Here is a 17,111-nt window from a genome sequence, read left to right as displayed (position 1 = left end):
TCTCTTTGAAACACTGATTTCATTTCCTTTGGGTATATACCCAGAAGTGAGATAGCTGAATAGCATGGTAGTTCTATTTTTAATTTTTTTTTCAGAAATTGCTATACTGCTTCCCACAATGGGTGTACTAATTCATAATCCTACCAACAGTGTGCAAGGGTATCCTTTTCTCCACATTCTCACCAACACTTATCTTTTGCCTTTTTGATAATAGCCATCCTAGCAGGTGTTAGATGACGTCTCATTGTAATTTTGATTTGCATTTCCCTGAAGATTAGTGATATTGAGCACCTTTATATATATTTGTTGGCCATTGTATGTCTTCTTTGAAAAAAAAGTTTATTTAGGTCCTTTCTACCCATTTTTAAATTGGGTTCTATCTTTTTTTTTTTTTTTGCTATAGAATTGTGTGAGTTATTTATGTAGTTTGGCTATTAATGTCTTATTAAATATATGGTTGGCAAATATTTTCTCCCTTTTTGTTGGTTGCCTTTTGATTTTGTTGTTTATTTCTTTTTGTGTACAGAAGCTTTAAAATTTGACATAGTCCCATTGGTTTATTTTTGCTTCTGTTGCCTGTGCTCTTGGTGTCATAGCAAAAAAAAAAAAAAAAAGTTGCAAAGACTTATGTCATGGAGCTTTTACCATAGGTTGTCTTCTAGTGGTTTTATGGTTTCAAACCTTACATTTAAGTTTTTAATCCATTTTGAGTTAATTTTTGCATATATGGTGTAAATAAGAGCCCAATTTTGTTCTTTTGCATGTGGGTATACAGTTTTCCCAACAACATTTGCGGGTATTCTCCTTTTCTTATTATGTATTCTTGGCACCTTGTCAGTGAATGAATGTCATACATATGTGGGTTTATTTCTGAGCTATCTTTTTTATTCCATTGATGTATGTACCTGCTTTTATTCCAGTACCGTCTGTTTTAATTACTATAGCTTTGTATGCTGGCTATAGGTTTTTGTTAAGTGTTATCAAGTTGAGATAATTTCCCTCTATTCCTAACTTGCTGAGAGTTTTAATTATAGTTTTAAGTGTGCAGATCTTTTACTTCCTTCATTAAATATATTCCTAAGTATTTTATTCATTTTGATACTATTTTAAATGGGATCATTTCCTTAATTTTATTTTCAGATAATTCATTACTAGTGTATACAAAGACAACTAATTTAGGTACGTTGATTTTGTATCCTGCAGTTTTAATAAGTTTGTTTATTTGTTCTACAAGTGTTTTTGTGGAGTCTGCATGATTTTTTCTATGTAAAGTTATGTCATCTGTAATCAGATACAATTTTACTTTCTCCTTTCTACCAATTTGGGTGATTTTTTTTTTCTTGCCTAATTGCTCCATCAAGTGGTGAGTGATCACCATTGTCTTGTTTCTGATCTTAGAGGAGAAACTTTTAGCTTTTCACCTTTGAATATGATGTTAGATGTGAACTTGAAACATACCAACTTTATTATAGTAAGGTATATTTTTCTATACTTAATTTGTTAAAAGCTTTTTTTATAAAGGAATATTGAAATTTGTCAAATACCATTTTTTCATCTATTGAGATGATCATATGATTTTTATTTTTTATTCTGCTATTGTGGTGATATCACTTTTAATGACTTATGTAGATTGAACCATCCTTGGATTCCATAGGTAAATTATATTTGATTATAGTGTTGATTTTTGTTTGCTCATGTTTTCTTGAGGATTTTCACTGTTACACTTATCAAGGGTATAGATCTGTAATTTTCTTATAGTGTCCTTATGTGGCTTTGGTATGAAGATAATGCTGGCATTGTAAAATGAATTTGAACATTTTTCTCCTCTTAAATTTCATTTATATTTTTGTGGGGGGTGATTCGAGAAGCATTAGTATAAATTCTCTTTTAAAAGTTTGGTAAAATAGAATCATGAGGCCATTTTGTCAGGAGGTTTTCATGTTGAGGAATTTATGATGACTGATTCAATCTTTTTACTTGTTATTGGTCAGCTCAGACTTCCTATTTCTTCATATAATTCAATTTTGCTGGATTGTAGGTTTCTGCAAATTTATTCATCTATTATAAGTTATTCAATTTGTTGGTATGTAATTATTTATAGTAGTCACTTTTGATGTTATGTATTTCAGTAGTACCAGTGGTAATGTCTCCTTTTTCATTTGTAATTATACTTACTTGAGTCCTCTTTTTCTCACTCACTCTTTCTCTCCCTCTCTCTCATCAGTCTAACTAAAGGTTTGTCATTTTCACTTATCTTTTCAAATAAAAGATAAACTCTTAGGTTTTTTTTTTGTTTTCCTCTTGTCTTTCTAGTCTGTTTCATTTTTTTCTGCCCTAATCTTTCTTACTTCCTTTTTTCTGCTGTTTTTGACCTTAGTTTGCTCTTCTTTCTCTAATTCCTTGAGGTGTGAGTTCAAGTTGTTTGAATACTTTTCTCTTTTCTTAATATAGGCATTTATCATTGTAAACTTCCCTCTTAACACTGCTTTTATTGCATCCCATGTTTTAATATGTTGTATTTCTATTTTTGTTCATCTCAAGATACTTTAAAAATTTCCCTTTTCTCTTTTTTTCACCCATTGGTTGTTCTGAATTGCATTGTTTAATTTACACATTTTTGTGAATTGTCCAGAATTTCTTCTGATTTTTGTTTTCATGTGGTCAGAAAGGACATTTAAACGACTGTAATCTTCTTAAATGTGTTAAGACTTTCTTTATGACCTAACACATAATCAATCCTGGAGAATATTCCCTGTGTCTCTCACTATTGTTGAATAGAATGTTCTGTACACGTCTGTTGGGTCCCTTTGGTCTATAGTGTTATTCAAGTCTGCTGTTTACTTTTTGATTTTCTGTCTGATTGATCTATCCATTGCTGAAAGTAGGGTAAGAAAGTCCCCTACTGTTACTGTATCGTCATTTCTTCATTTGGTTCTGTTAATATTTACTTTCTATATTTAGGTGCTCCAATGCTGGGTGCATATATATTTACAATATTATGTCCTTTTGATGAATTGACTCCTTTATTATCATTGCTTGTCTCTTGTGACAAATTTTGACGAAAATCTGTTTAATTTGATGTAAATATAGTATAGCCACTCCTGCCCTCTTTTACTTACCATTTGCATGAAGTATCTTTTTCCTCTCAGGTCTCTGGGCTGATGGGAACCCCTCTGGGATTGTGCTTGAGTGAGATTGGTGCCAATTCATGTGGTTGCTGCCACGTTCTCAGTGGGTTTGTGATTGGTGGGACTGTTACCGGGTCACTACTGGGTGTGGATCTTCTCTGATCCCTAAGTGGGCTGGACAACCTCTGGAACCTTGGCCAGTGCAGTTGATGCTAGGATAAGGTTCCAATGAAGAGTCTTCAGAATCCTGGCCATTACCAGGTGTGCAGATAGGAGTGGCTTCCTCAGGGTTCCTGGAACAGCTCCCAGTGAGTAATGAAGTAGATCTCTGGGCCACCAGCACTGGCTCTGGATTATGCATAAAAGCTGAAACCACATCACAAGGCTGCTTCAGTATCTATCACCAAAACTGAGGTCTGGCTCCCTCTGGGGTCACACATGGCATGTCTCTTGGCAGGCAGGACTGCTCTCAGAGTGCAGCCAAGAGGGGCAGGAGCCAATTTACAATGCTGTTTGAAGATCCATAGTGGGATCTAGGTCAGTGGGCCTGCTTCTGGGGTCACTGGCAGGCATGTCTCCTACTGAAACTCTATGTGGTCAAGAATATTCACAAACTGCAGCTGAGAGGGGCTGGAGCTGAGCTTCAGGGCTATTTCAAGATTTCCTATGGGACCAAGGTTGGCAAACTTGCTGTGTGCATCAAATCACACTCTTAAGTTGTGATGTCTCAATACCAACTGGCTTAGCACATATATCATTGTCCTCCCATTTTACTACACATTAACTCAGAAGAGGAACAAAAGAAGAAAATATATCAAGTACTTTTTAAAGATCTCTCTTGACCCCACCATGGTATTCTAGAATTTATCAAAAATAAGAAGGGTCTGCTAACATTTTTAAGATTTCATTTGGGCTACTTTTCTGAATATACTTAATATATTCAGAAAGAGTTGAAAAGAAATGGAAAAAAGTAAAATTGAACCGTGTCTTCCATTTCACCCTGGTTTAAGTTGTTTAGATATAGAAAAGATCTGTGCAACTTTATTATATTAGAATATGGTACACTCATATTCTGTAATTTATTTTAAGATGTGCATTTTAAAACAAAGCAAAAACATGTCTGCGTTACTGAAAGTTTTGATCATTTATGTATCTAATTTACTCTATCATCAAACATATTTATGTTTTCATTCTTAAACTTTATATTTCAATGAAAAGTTTGGTATATAAGACAGTTTTGTTTACTACACTTCCTAAGTTGTCACCACATTCTTTGATTACTTAGTATTTTTCTAAACACTACCAGCACTTAACACTTGTCATAATATTGAGGATTCTGTTTCATTGCTTTTTTTCTTTAAAAAGGCTTTAAATGTTAGAAAAACTTCTATGCTGTTAACCAGTGCAAGAGCATTTATAAGGATAAATGTATTTGTTTGGAAATCAGTACACATGCTTTTATGATCCCCTTTTCAAGTTTAATAAAAGCACTTAAAACCTGTAAATAACAGAAAACAAGAAGTTCTGAACATTTTTATGTGATATATGGATGTGGTTAAAATATTTCACAGATACTTTCAAAACTCTATTTTTAGGGAGGAGATAGCAGCTACACTGAAGAACTAAATGAAGATTTTATTGAAAAGCAAAAGAAAAACAATTTCATAATTAATATATGGGTTTACAGTATGTCTAATGATGATTTACATATTGAAGTGTAATAGCATTTGCTTATTTTGTCAGAGCCAAGGTACTAACTCATCACAGAAATATGGTTTGACTTCTGGATATAATATACCTTCTTCATAAAATAATGTCCTGAATTTTAGATGAGAATTTTACATTTTAAATGTGCTGTACAAAGCACTCTGACAATGATTATAATAAATCCCTCTTTACATTTACTCTGACATATAATATATAACAATGAAGAATCAAACCACATTCATACAAAAGAAAAAAGAAATATTCATCTTATGTGGTACTCTTAATCTCTCTTAACATCTAAAGATACAGGTTTCCTATCTTCAATCAAACATATTAGTTATGTAATTATTGCATTCACTGCTGCACTTTAGACTTTTTTATTATTATTATTATTATTATTCTTTAAGTTTTAGGGTACATGTGCACAATGTGCAGGTTTGTTACATATGTATCCATGTGCCATGTTGGTGTGCTGCACCCATTAACTCATCATTTAGCATTAGGTATATCTCCTAATGCTGTCCCTTAGACTTTTTTTTTTAAATAAAGGCCACTCTCCTTTAAATCTGTTAGGAAAGTACCTTAAAAATACACTAAATGTATTCTTTCTTAATTGCAATAGAGATATTTCATGTGTCATATATTTTATCAAGTATCAAAATCTCAATAACTATTAAAAGCATAAGATAGAAATGAGTAAACAAAACCTCCTAGATTTTAAAAAAATATGAAAATATTGTTTTATACAAATTTAGAATCCTGAAATTTAAATTCTAATTACTTATGCTAAAACTAATAACTAATAAAAGAATATACACAGACATACACATATTTTTGAAACATTTACCTTTTTTATATTTAAAGGCACAATAATAAATATCAAAATATTTTGAATATTTAAAATGTTATAGAGAATATTTAATGTTTTAATATTCTTTCCTTTACTAAATAAGTTATACATTATTTACTCATGAGTGATTATTAAATAATACCAAATTTATAATAACACCAATACTATATTTTAGCAAATATTTTACAAATACAAATACAAATTTGCAAAATGTTTGCTAAAATAAGAGAAAGTATCTAGAAAAGAAGAGATGTAGACTATGAAGCAAAAACGAACCTTGGTTTGTAATTTTTCACAGATAATTTAAAAGATTTATGGAAAATCATTTGAAGTGAAAAGTTTTTTATGATATATACATAATTTATAAGCAATGCAATCTGCAAAATGTTCTCATTTTATTGCTAATTATTTTATGAAACAACATAACATTCAAAATCCTCTATTTTAAAATCATTTTATGTAATTCTTTTGTAATTCTGCTATAGATTTTAAAATTTGCAAAACTGAAATACAACTTAAACATTGTACAACAATGGAAAATTTTGTTCATTATTTCCTTATCAGAGTCTTCTATAAAAAAGTCATAAATGAGTTTTTAACTAGCAATGGATGAAAGCTTTGGAATCTCACACTAATTTCATTCAACTTTTAAAAAATTCAGGTATTTGAAACAAAAAATAACCAAAATAAGTAAACAAAACTATGACATGAAGAATAAATTTACTGAGATAATACATCTGGAAATATCAAATATAGCTGATAACATATAGAAAATGTTTAAGTACATTTAAATATATATAGCTAAAATTTATTAAACTACTAGCATGTTTTAAAGGTCAATAAACCATTCTTGAATGAATAACTCTTTGAAGCTTCACAGTTCAATGAATTTATTTGTACTTAATATACAATGGAAAACTGTGTGTGTGTGTGTGTGTATGTGTGTGATCTGTGTCTGAATCTGTGTCTCTCTCTGTATCTCTGTCTGTATCTCTCTCTATATATACCTTTATCGACAGATACACAGAAGAGCTATTTGTTTTCAAAACCCATGTTTTTTTTTTTTTTTTAACTATTGCAAGGTATTTCCTCTCCTTCCATTCTTCATTGGTCTAATATTCCTATGACTTTCTATGCCATATCCTTGCATACCCATCTCAATTTGACAAAATCCACCAAGAGATAGCCCATAAGAGTTCTGCCTGCTTTCAATGTCATCCCAATTCACATTATCCCCTTCAGTACCATCATACTGTTCTTCTTTATGTATTTTTATTTTTATTTTTTTTGAGATCGTCTCCCTCTGCCGCCCAGGCTGGAGTGCAGTGGCGCGATCTCGGCTCCACCTCCCGGTTCACGCCATTTTCCTGCCTCAGCCTCCCTAGTAGCTGGAACTACAGGTGCCTGCCACCACGCCCGGCTAATTTTTTGTATTTTTAGTAGAGATGGGGTTTTACCGTGTTAGGATGGTCTCGATCTCCTGACCTCGTGATCCACCCGCCTCGGCCTCCCAACGTGCAGAGTGTTCTTCTTCAAAATGTAAATTTAAATACGTTCTTCCTTTTTATAACACTCTCAGTGGCACTTTACCCTGTCCTCACCTTTGATTATTCCAAGCTTGCATTTTGTAACATTAGGTTGTTAAACTATTTGAAACGCCAGTATTTTTCCCCCTCTCCCTCACCTTTTCCTTCCATCTTCACTCTCACTACTCAATGAACAGACAAATAAGTGCACATACTCACTATGTTCTCCATTCTGTCATCAGAACACAGATCTGCCTTTGCTCACTACCTTGAATGTTTGGCTCATCTTTCACACTAACTTTTGAAATATAATATATATGTAATTCTTTAAATAGGTATCTCTCCACAAACACGTCTTACTTAGTATATTTAGTGTATAATAGCAAGTGTATATATTTATTGTATAAAGTAAGATGCCTTTATGGAGAGGTATCTATTTGTTAAATGTCTATCTTTTCAGTATCTTTGATTTTCTGTAATTTCGAAATGATATGCCTAGATGTAATTTGTTATTTTGTTGTTGTTTGTTTTATGGATTTTATTGTTTTTCTTCTTCTCTTTTTTGGTACTTTTCCTGATTGCTTATCACCGAGCTTTCTGGATCTGGCTTTTATGTCTGACATTAATTTGGAGAAATTCTCAGCCGTTATTGCTTCAAATATCTCTTCTGTTCCTTTCTCTCTTTCTTTTCCTTTTGCTATTCTCATTATACATATAATACGATTTTTATAGTTGTTCCAAAATTCTTGAATATTGTGTGCATTTTTTTTGTTGTTGCTTTTTGGTTTTGGAAGTTTCCATTGTCATGTCTTCAAGCTCAGAGATTCTTTCCATGTCCGATCTCTGATTAGCCCGTGAAAGACATTCTTCATTTGTTACAGTGTTTTGATCATTAACATTTATTTTCTGTTCCTTCTTAAAACTGCATCTCTTTTCTTACATTACTTATCTGTTCTTACTTGTTGTTCACTTCTTCCACTAGAGCTCTCAGCATGTAAACCATAGTTTTTTAAAATTGCTGGTCTGATAACTCCAACACTTCTGCCACCTGACTCTGATTCTGATACTTGCTCTGTCTCTTCAAACTGTGGGGTATTTTTGCTCTTTGGTGTGCCTTGTAAATTTTTTTTTTGGGAAAGCCAAACATAATGTACTGGATAAGAGGAACCTAGTAATACTGGTTTCTTCAGAGTTTTCTGCTTGCGGGTGTCTATTCTGGTTAGTTGTGATGCACTGCATCCATCAGTCTGTCTTTCCAATTTTGGGAAGCAGTTTGCCCTATGGCCACAGTTATTTGAAAGATCAAACACAGTTGTTATCTTTAATTTGTTCATCTTTTACTTGTTTTAAGACTCAGTTTGACTTTTGAATTTCCCATATGCTAGGCCAGAACCTGGAAGTAATAGCTTTCTGTGTGCCTATATTTTTTATCTTAATGAATGTGTGTTTATTTTTTTTATTTATAGAAAGCTGTATGTCACTCTAATTATTAACTCATTAATTTTATTATTTATTAATTTTAATACATGTTTTTTTTTACTGAATAGTATATATTTTGAGAGTGTTTATTAATTACATCTTTATTTACCTCTTCAGTGTTAGAAATTAACTTATTTGAGAGAGATAAATGTTTTTAGAACCAAATTAAAAATAAATGATAATTATATTAAAAGTGACTATTTTGATACAGGTTTGTTAATTTAATTTGGTCATAGACATTTATGTTACTTTATTTATTTCATCTTTGTATATAGACAGACACTATTTAGTCAAGACAGACTAATTTACTCAACTGTCAGTATCTTGAAATAGTTAAGATAGTTTTTGTTCACATATATTGCTGCTTGTCTGAGGTTTCATGTGCATTTAGTTTTTACTTGGACTCACAGGGTGACAGAATCAAATATCTGGATATTACTGGTGAATCATGCACCAGTTTAGAAAACTTCCGTTTAGAATTGGCACACTTGAGAGTCACTCTTATTTTTTTGTCCAAGAAGTAACGTGACCATACTTAAAAGAAGCAAGAAGGTATCAGCCCACCATGTGTTGGGAAGAAAAAATGCATCTTTATTTTTTCCAGTTCTTAAAATTTATGTATTAGTGTTGTTATAAGGGATAAAGAGTAATTTCTTTTTCTCACCCTTCACAAAGTTCATGTCTGAGACCCCTATAACAAAAGACAGATTAACAAAATGAAAACATAGCAAATTTATGTAACCAGAGTTTGATGAGGGCTTTCAGAAATAAAGGCCCCAAGACCCAGGGAAAGCTGTGTATTTTTTGGACCATTCTGCAGAAGTATGATTGGAGGTTAAAAGGGTATGATCTAATGATAGTGAACTGGGGGGGAACTTAGCAAAGCCTGTTTGATCAGATACTTTTTGGATTCCTTGTTTGACATTTATTCCTTCTAGGTATTAGGCAGGACACCTGTCACAGGAAGGTCTTCAGGGGAGAAGGGAGGGTGAAGCTCGGAGATTGACATTTCTGCTTCTGTGGTACTCTCAATTTCCTTCAGCTTAACATAGTTGGTATACCGAGATGCAATATTTTGGGGTTATCATATTCTGAACTCGAACATTGTGTATCTCTTAAATTAGCTCTAACCAAAAATTGCCTCTCTGCTATGCTGTTAAGAGTGAACATTGGAACATGTATTTTCACACATTTGCAAACGTTGCTTACTACTAACATTCATTTTCATATTTTTAATTTTTTTTAGCTTTTCCTATGATAATGGAAAATATTTATTAAGTCTTAAATTAATATTTCAATGTATAATTTTAGGTGTATTTTTCACCTCTCTGTGTTTTTTTTTTTTTTTTTTTGAAACGGAGTCTCGCTCTGTCGCCCAGGCTGGAGTGCAGTGGCGCGATCTCGGCTCACTGCAAGCTCCGCCTCCCGGGTTCACGCCATTCTCCTGCCTCAGCCTCTCCGAGTAGCTGGGACTACAGGCGCCCGCCACGACGCCCGGCTAATTTTTTTTGTATTTTTAGTAGAGACGGGGTTTCACCGTGGTCTCGATCTCCTGACCTCGTGATCCGCCCGCCTCAGCCTCCCAAAGTGCTGGGATTACAAGCGTGAGCCACCGCGCCCGGCCTCTGTGTTTTAACCTAAATTTACAGAAATAGCAGTCGCAATAATCTGATTAAACATAATTTTAAAACGATTGATTAGATATAGAGGTAATACAATATCTTAGAAAAGGACACTGCAAGAAAAGTCTAAAAAATTAAAATGAAGCATTGCATCTAATAACGGAAGACTCTCGGGCACTTATTTAACCTTTTAGCATTTCATATTATAATCTTTATAACAATGCAGTGGACTAAATAATATCTAGGGTGCCCTAGTTCTAAAATTCTGATTTATGAGAATTGGCAATGAAGACATATCATTGCAACTTGTTCCCACCTGCTTTGTTTATAAATTACCCAGACACTGAATTCTCAGTATTTCCAAATAGTGAATTCTCAGTATTTCCAAATCTGCTCTCTAACTTTTAACTCTGCTTTGACTAATTAGGGAGATAAAACTAGAATCAATTAGCAAAATTGTGCTAATTTTATGGTCAGTAGTTGCAAGGAAAGCACAATATCAGGGAATATTAACTCAATATATGTTACCTTTTAAAAATATTTACTGAGTAGGGAGATGAGCATTGAACAGTTATTTTAAGAATAAAGTTCAATAAGCACATTTTAAATAATTCCCAACAATTTTAAGTATCTTTAAGTTCTCTTTTCTACTAAGAATTAATTATGCCAAAGATGTGATTAGATTTTCATGATATGGATAGGTACTTTTGTTTCAATAATTTTTCTTTGTCTAACAATTTAAGGAAACTTAACAGATTAATATTATCATCAGGAGGTAGAGAAAATCTGGAAAAATATCTCTATTTTTTCATAAGTGATATAATAAGTTTAATCAAGCAAAAAAATGAGTTATATCATTATCATTTATTTAAGAAGTTTGAGAAGCATATACCAAAATTTAAAATATTTCTTACAAATTTCACATTAGCAATGTCTACCTTTGAGTATGTTTTTTAGAACTAATTCCAGAGTCAATGTTTCCTGTTATTTTGCTTTACAGTTATTCTATATCTTTACATTAGAGTCGTACTTTAAATATTAAATGTGTTTATCAATATTTATAAGCCTATGTATTTGGAAATTCTGTGTTTTCCCTAGATAATCTTTCTTTCATATTCAATATATAAAAGTTAATTGGTTGTTCTTACAGAAGTCCTATTAACTTATCTTCCTTTAATTTCATACCCTTCATATTTTATTATAGCAGAAGATCATTTCACTTTAACCAAAATTTAAATAGGACCTGGGATTATATGTTAAAAATCATTGTAACTCAAAATTTAACACAGTGTTTTAATTACTTTGCCTGTTTGGTTTGCAGAATTGTACGTATAATTGCTTTGCTTTTTAAAGTTACAAATTAAAATTTAAAATACACTTTAGATGATACTTTGATGAAGACTGAGCTCTGGAAACAGATCATGCAGGAGATCTTCTGTAACTTCTAGTCTGGAATAAATGACTTTTTTTTTTACTAAACTGTAGCTTTTTAGCCATTATATATGTATAATATATAATATTGTGTAACATGTGACTTTCATAGTAACCGGAAGAGGCCTTCTAGTCTATTGTTATTGTCAAATTGTGTTAAGTAAAACATGATCAAGTTAGAATCTAAAAGGAAGGGCAGAGAAAGTAAAAATTATAATAGGAATTTTGACATTTTCATTCTTCAGTATTTGTGTGTTAGAGGAGTCTGCTGATAAATTCTGAAAAACAGTAGGCAAAGGAAGAATTTAAAAATATGGACAATAAAATTCCAGAGTCAGAGGAGAAAACTGTGAAAAAAGAGGTGACTAGTGTTAGTTGATATTAAAATATGATATGTATTTATTATTTAAAATGATTTAGGAGTAAAAAATGTTTAGACAAAGCAAGAAATATAATTATAAAACAGAAGTACATATGTACTTTCTTGCTTAAAGTTATGTTAACTTTCCTGTTCTCTGTTACATGATAGCCTACAGGGATCTCCATTTTTTTCTTTTTCTTTCTTTTTTTATTTTTTACTTTTTTTTTTTTGAGACAGAGTCTCACTCTGTTACCCAGATTGAAGTGCAGTGGCACAATCATGGCTCACTGTCACTGCAGCCTCAACCTCCCTGGGCTCAGGTGATCCTCCCACCTCAGCCTCCCGAGTACCTGGAACTACAGGTGTTCACCACCATGCCTGGCTAATTTTTGTATTTTTTTGTAGAGACAGGGTTTCACCATGTTGCACAGGCTGGTCTCAAACTCCGTGGCTCAAGCGATCTGCCTGTCTTGGCCTCCCAAAGTGCAGGGATTAATGGCATGAGCCGCTGAGCCTGGACTTAGTTTTTTTTTATGCATGTGTATTCTGCAGAACATCATGCTAGTCTGCTATGGTGGCACTATTATGCTAATTGACTTGGTGGTCAGAAATCTCAAAGCTACTCTGGCTATTTTGGAAGAAGGGCAGGACATAAACTTTGAGCATACAGAAATCTGTTACCTCAGCAAAACCTTAGGAATTTCATAATCTGGCCCATGCTGGGACATCCTGTGTATGATTTAAAAAAAATAAGTTGCTGAAACTTGCACCTTTAATAAAATGAGAGGTCTAGTGCTTACTGAGTTATTTTGACTTGAAGTATTCATATACAGCTTTCAGTAATACTAATTCATGCCATTATTCATGAGGCTACTAATTTCTATTTAGACCCAGAGAGAGAAAGGCCTTTAGCAAATTAAGGCTGTAAAGTGTGTTGTAACCTACCATGAAGCTTTGGCTGTATGATTCAGCAGATGCATTGGTAACAGACTATTCATGGTTGGTAAGAGATGCTGTGTGTGTCTCTGGAACCACCAATTGGAGAGTTGTAGATTACTGGAATTCCAGAGCAAGGAGGGAGCTCCTTGCTTTTTGAGAAAAAGTTCTTGATCAGCTACCTGGCTCTAATAGAGATTGAGCCCCAGGCCATGGGATTCTGAACAAATAGAAGAGCTGTGTATTGTTAAAACATTAGACAGGCAAAGTAGAAACTCATAATATGCATGTGCAGGGGGTCAAAATATGCCACCTCAAAATATGCCACCTTGGCATAAAAATAATTTTGAACTAAAGATAAATCAGAAATAACAGATGCAGAAGGAAGCCTTGCTGGAGCTTCTTCTATTTGACTAAAAGCAGAAACCTCTGAAAAATTAGAACTATCAAAATTTCCACTCCAAAGAAAGCTTTATGGCCGTGAAGGAAATAGAAAGTGAGCACGAAAGCAACCTGAATAAACAACAATTATCTTCCATTACTTTCCCCACATATGTAACATTTGCCTTCCCACCATTTGCCATCTTTGAAAGCATAAAACACTTTTCCTTTGTCTTGTAGCTTCTTTAAAAATGTATTGTTCTTTTGTTAAGATACTATATAAACACAAGCTCTCATCAACCCTTTGAGTAACTCACCATGGAGGTTCCTCCTGTGTAATGTGTACTGCACACATTAATAAACTGTTTTTCTCTTCTTAATTTGCCTGTTGTTAATCTGATTTACAAAGTACCAGCTGAAGACTCTAAGATGGATAAGGTAAAAATATTTTTTCTCCACGACACTATTATATGCTTATGATCAGGCCAAAGTGTGTCCAGTAGGAACAGGTAAACTACATAATTAAACAAGTAGATTAACTCACGTGCTTATCTCTGTTGTATTGATGCTTCATTTGCACACATTTTCTCATGTGTGATTCCCCGTGAAGGAAAAAAAAATGAAAGAAAAAAAATTAAACAACTAGATTTACTTCTTGGTTTGTTTAATTATGATAGCCAGAAATCAAAAGCCACTACAGTATAGCTCTAATCAGGGATAGTCTGATAGATGTCAGTTAGAGAAAATTTTCTTTCTGGACAGAGATTTGCAGTCAGCTTGGTTCTATACTTTAGTGCTCTGTCCTCAATGGTTAGAATACAAGGGTTTAGGAAATAGTGGGTGGTTGATATGGTTCGATTGTGTCCCCACAAAAATCAAAATCTCATCTTGAATTATATATAATTCCCCATATACCCATAATTCCCACGTGTCAAGGCAGAGACTAGGTGGAGGTAATTGAATCATGAGGTGGTTCCCTCATCATACTGTTCTCACAATAGCGAGTGAATTCTCACAAGATCTGATGGTTTTATAAATGTGTGGTAGTTCCTTCTGCATTCATTCTCCTTCTTGCCGCCCTGTGAAGAAGGTATCTTGCTTCCCGTTCACCTTCTGCCATGATTGTAAGTATCCTGAGGCCTCCAGAGCCATGCTTATCTGTGAGTTAATTAAACCTCTTTCCTTTATAAACTACCCAGTCTCAGGTAGTATGTTTATATGTTTATAGTCGTGTGAGAATGGACTGATACAGTGGTGATAGGAGTGACCCCCCTCACCATCATTCCTCATAACCCAGTTTCAAAATGTAGGCTTCCTGTCGCCCCAAGTTCAAATTCTGCTGGATTAGGAATCTTGATTTTCAGCAGTAATAACACTTCTGCTAGTGAGCTCAGAATTGTGTCCACTAAACCTGAAACTAAGATGATTATCTGATCACTTTGAGCTTCTTGTGCTGTTGACGAATAGGTAAAGAAAGGAATGACTATACTAGTCAGGATAACTAACCTTTATTTTCATAGGATGTCTTAGCATATATATAATTAAATGCATGCAATACTAAGCAACAGATATCTCATCATAGTTTCTCCAATTATTTTTTGGTTATACAAGGTTTATACTTTAATAAGTTCCTCAAAAAGCATTCAAGAATTGTATTCCAGGGTTTTGTTTTTCTGCTTGTTTGCTCTAATATTCATTACTATTTGTGTGCTTTACACTTGAAGGTAAACTGAGCTGGGTATGATATGATTTGATGTATTACCTTGGTTCTCTATTTTTCTTTTCTTGCATTACTTAAACCTGTCCCTATCTTGTCTTCTGTTATGAAGTATTGCCTTTAATAATTGTAATACCAAACCTGATTTTCTCGTAATTAATGATTAGTTATGTTCTATTTTGGATGTCCAAGTAGATTTACTTTTTTCAAATTTGTTATTTAATATTTTCTTATTTATTAGAAAATGCCTGTATTATTATTTTTGTGACTGTTTAAATTTTTCATTATTTTTTAAAATTTATTACTCAATATTATTTTTGTTGCTTATTAGAAAATGCCCGTTTTAATTTTGTGAATAATTCTTTACTCTCCAATATGATTCTAGTTAAATAGTTCATTTTACGTGTAGTCTTTTTTATTTCAAAAAAATTCCTTTACATATATTTGTTTTTCTGTTTATCTGTTCATTTATCAATCTATCATCAATCTATCTTTTTTTTATTGCTTTGGTTTACTTTTTTGGCATCTCCAATAATAGGTATGCTGAATCTCCTGTATCTGTTTTCTATATTTCCTTTTTCCATCAAATGTGTTTCTTATTTTAATTTCTGTTTAATTAATATATTATTCAACTTTCTGTTCTCTAGTTTGGTTATCATAATTTTTGTGATGTTTACTGTAGCAGTATGTAGTTCAGACTTTGTTTCTGAGATTTTCTTTTTCTTGGGTTCTCTCAATTATCTATTCATACTCTCATTGTTTGGTCACAATATTTTTAACTTTGGTATTTTCAGTTGCTGTTTTGTCATGACTTTTAACAGTTTTTTATAATGCCTTTCAGCTCATTTTATAATGTTAGTATGTAATCTCATCTGTTGTGTTATAATTTTTCTTTTTTTTTATTTTACAGTACATGTGCTATTTAGTTTTGTATCTTTTATTAAATATTCTATATGGAGTTCAATCTAAACTTTATACATCTCCGGTGTAATAATGTTTTCATATACAGTCATGTACCACATAATGATGTTTCAGTCAATGCTGGACTCCATATATGATAGTGGTCCCTCAAGATGATAATAGAGTTCAAAAATTTATATTGCTTAGTGATGGTGTAGCCTTCCTAACATCCTAGGTAACACATTATTCGCTACTCACGTTTGTGGTGATGTTGGTGTAAAGAAGTCTACTGCACTGCCAGTCATGTAAAAGCATAGGACATACAATTATGTATAGTACATATTACTTGAAAATGATATATGGTATATGTATTCACTATACTGTACTTTGTATTGTTATTTCAAAGTGGACTCCTTCTACTTACTGAAAAAAATGATAAGTATCAAACAGCCTTAGGTGGGTCCTTCTGGAGGTATTTCAGAAGTAGGCATTGTATTCCTAGGAGATGACAACTGCAGGTATATTTTTTTGCCTCTGAAGACCTTCCAGAGGGGTAAAATGTGGAGGTGGAAGATAATGATATTGATGATCCTGAACCTGTGTAGGCCTAGGCTAATGTGTTTGTGTTTGTTTCTCAGTTTTTAACAAAAAAAGTTCAAAAAGGAAAAAAAATAGAAAAAATCTTATAGGATAACAATATAAAGAAGGGAAATTATTTTGTACAGTTGTACAATGTGTTTGTGCTTTGAGATTAGTGTCATTACAAAAGAGTAAAAAATCTATTAAAAATTAAAACTTTAAAAAGTAAAAAAAGACACAGTAATCCAAGTTTATTGTATTTCTGAAGAAATAATTTTTAAAAACTAATTTGGTGTAGCCTATGTGTACAGTATTTATAAAGTCCACAGTAGTTCACAGTAATGTCCTTGGCCTTCACATTCACTCACTAATCACTTACCCAGCACAACTTCTAGTCCTACGAGCTCCATTCATGGAAAGTGCTTTATTGAGATGTACTATTTTTTATCTTTTACACTGTATTTTTACTGTGCCTTTTTTATATTTTGGTATGT

The sequence above is a fragment of the Nomascus leucogenys genome, chromosome 7b, assembly GCF_006542625.1.
Source record: "Nomascus leucogenys isolate Asia chromosome 7b, Asia_NLE_v1, whole genome shotgun sequence".
Classification (NCBI taxonomy): domain Eukaryota; kingdom Metazoa; phylum Chordata; class Mammalia; order Primates; family Hylobatidae; genus Nomascus; species Nomascus leucogenys.
This window is presented reverse-complemented; position numbering follows the sequence as displayed.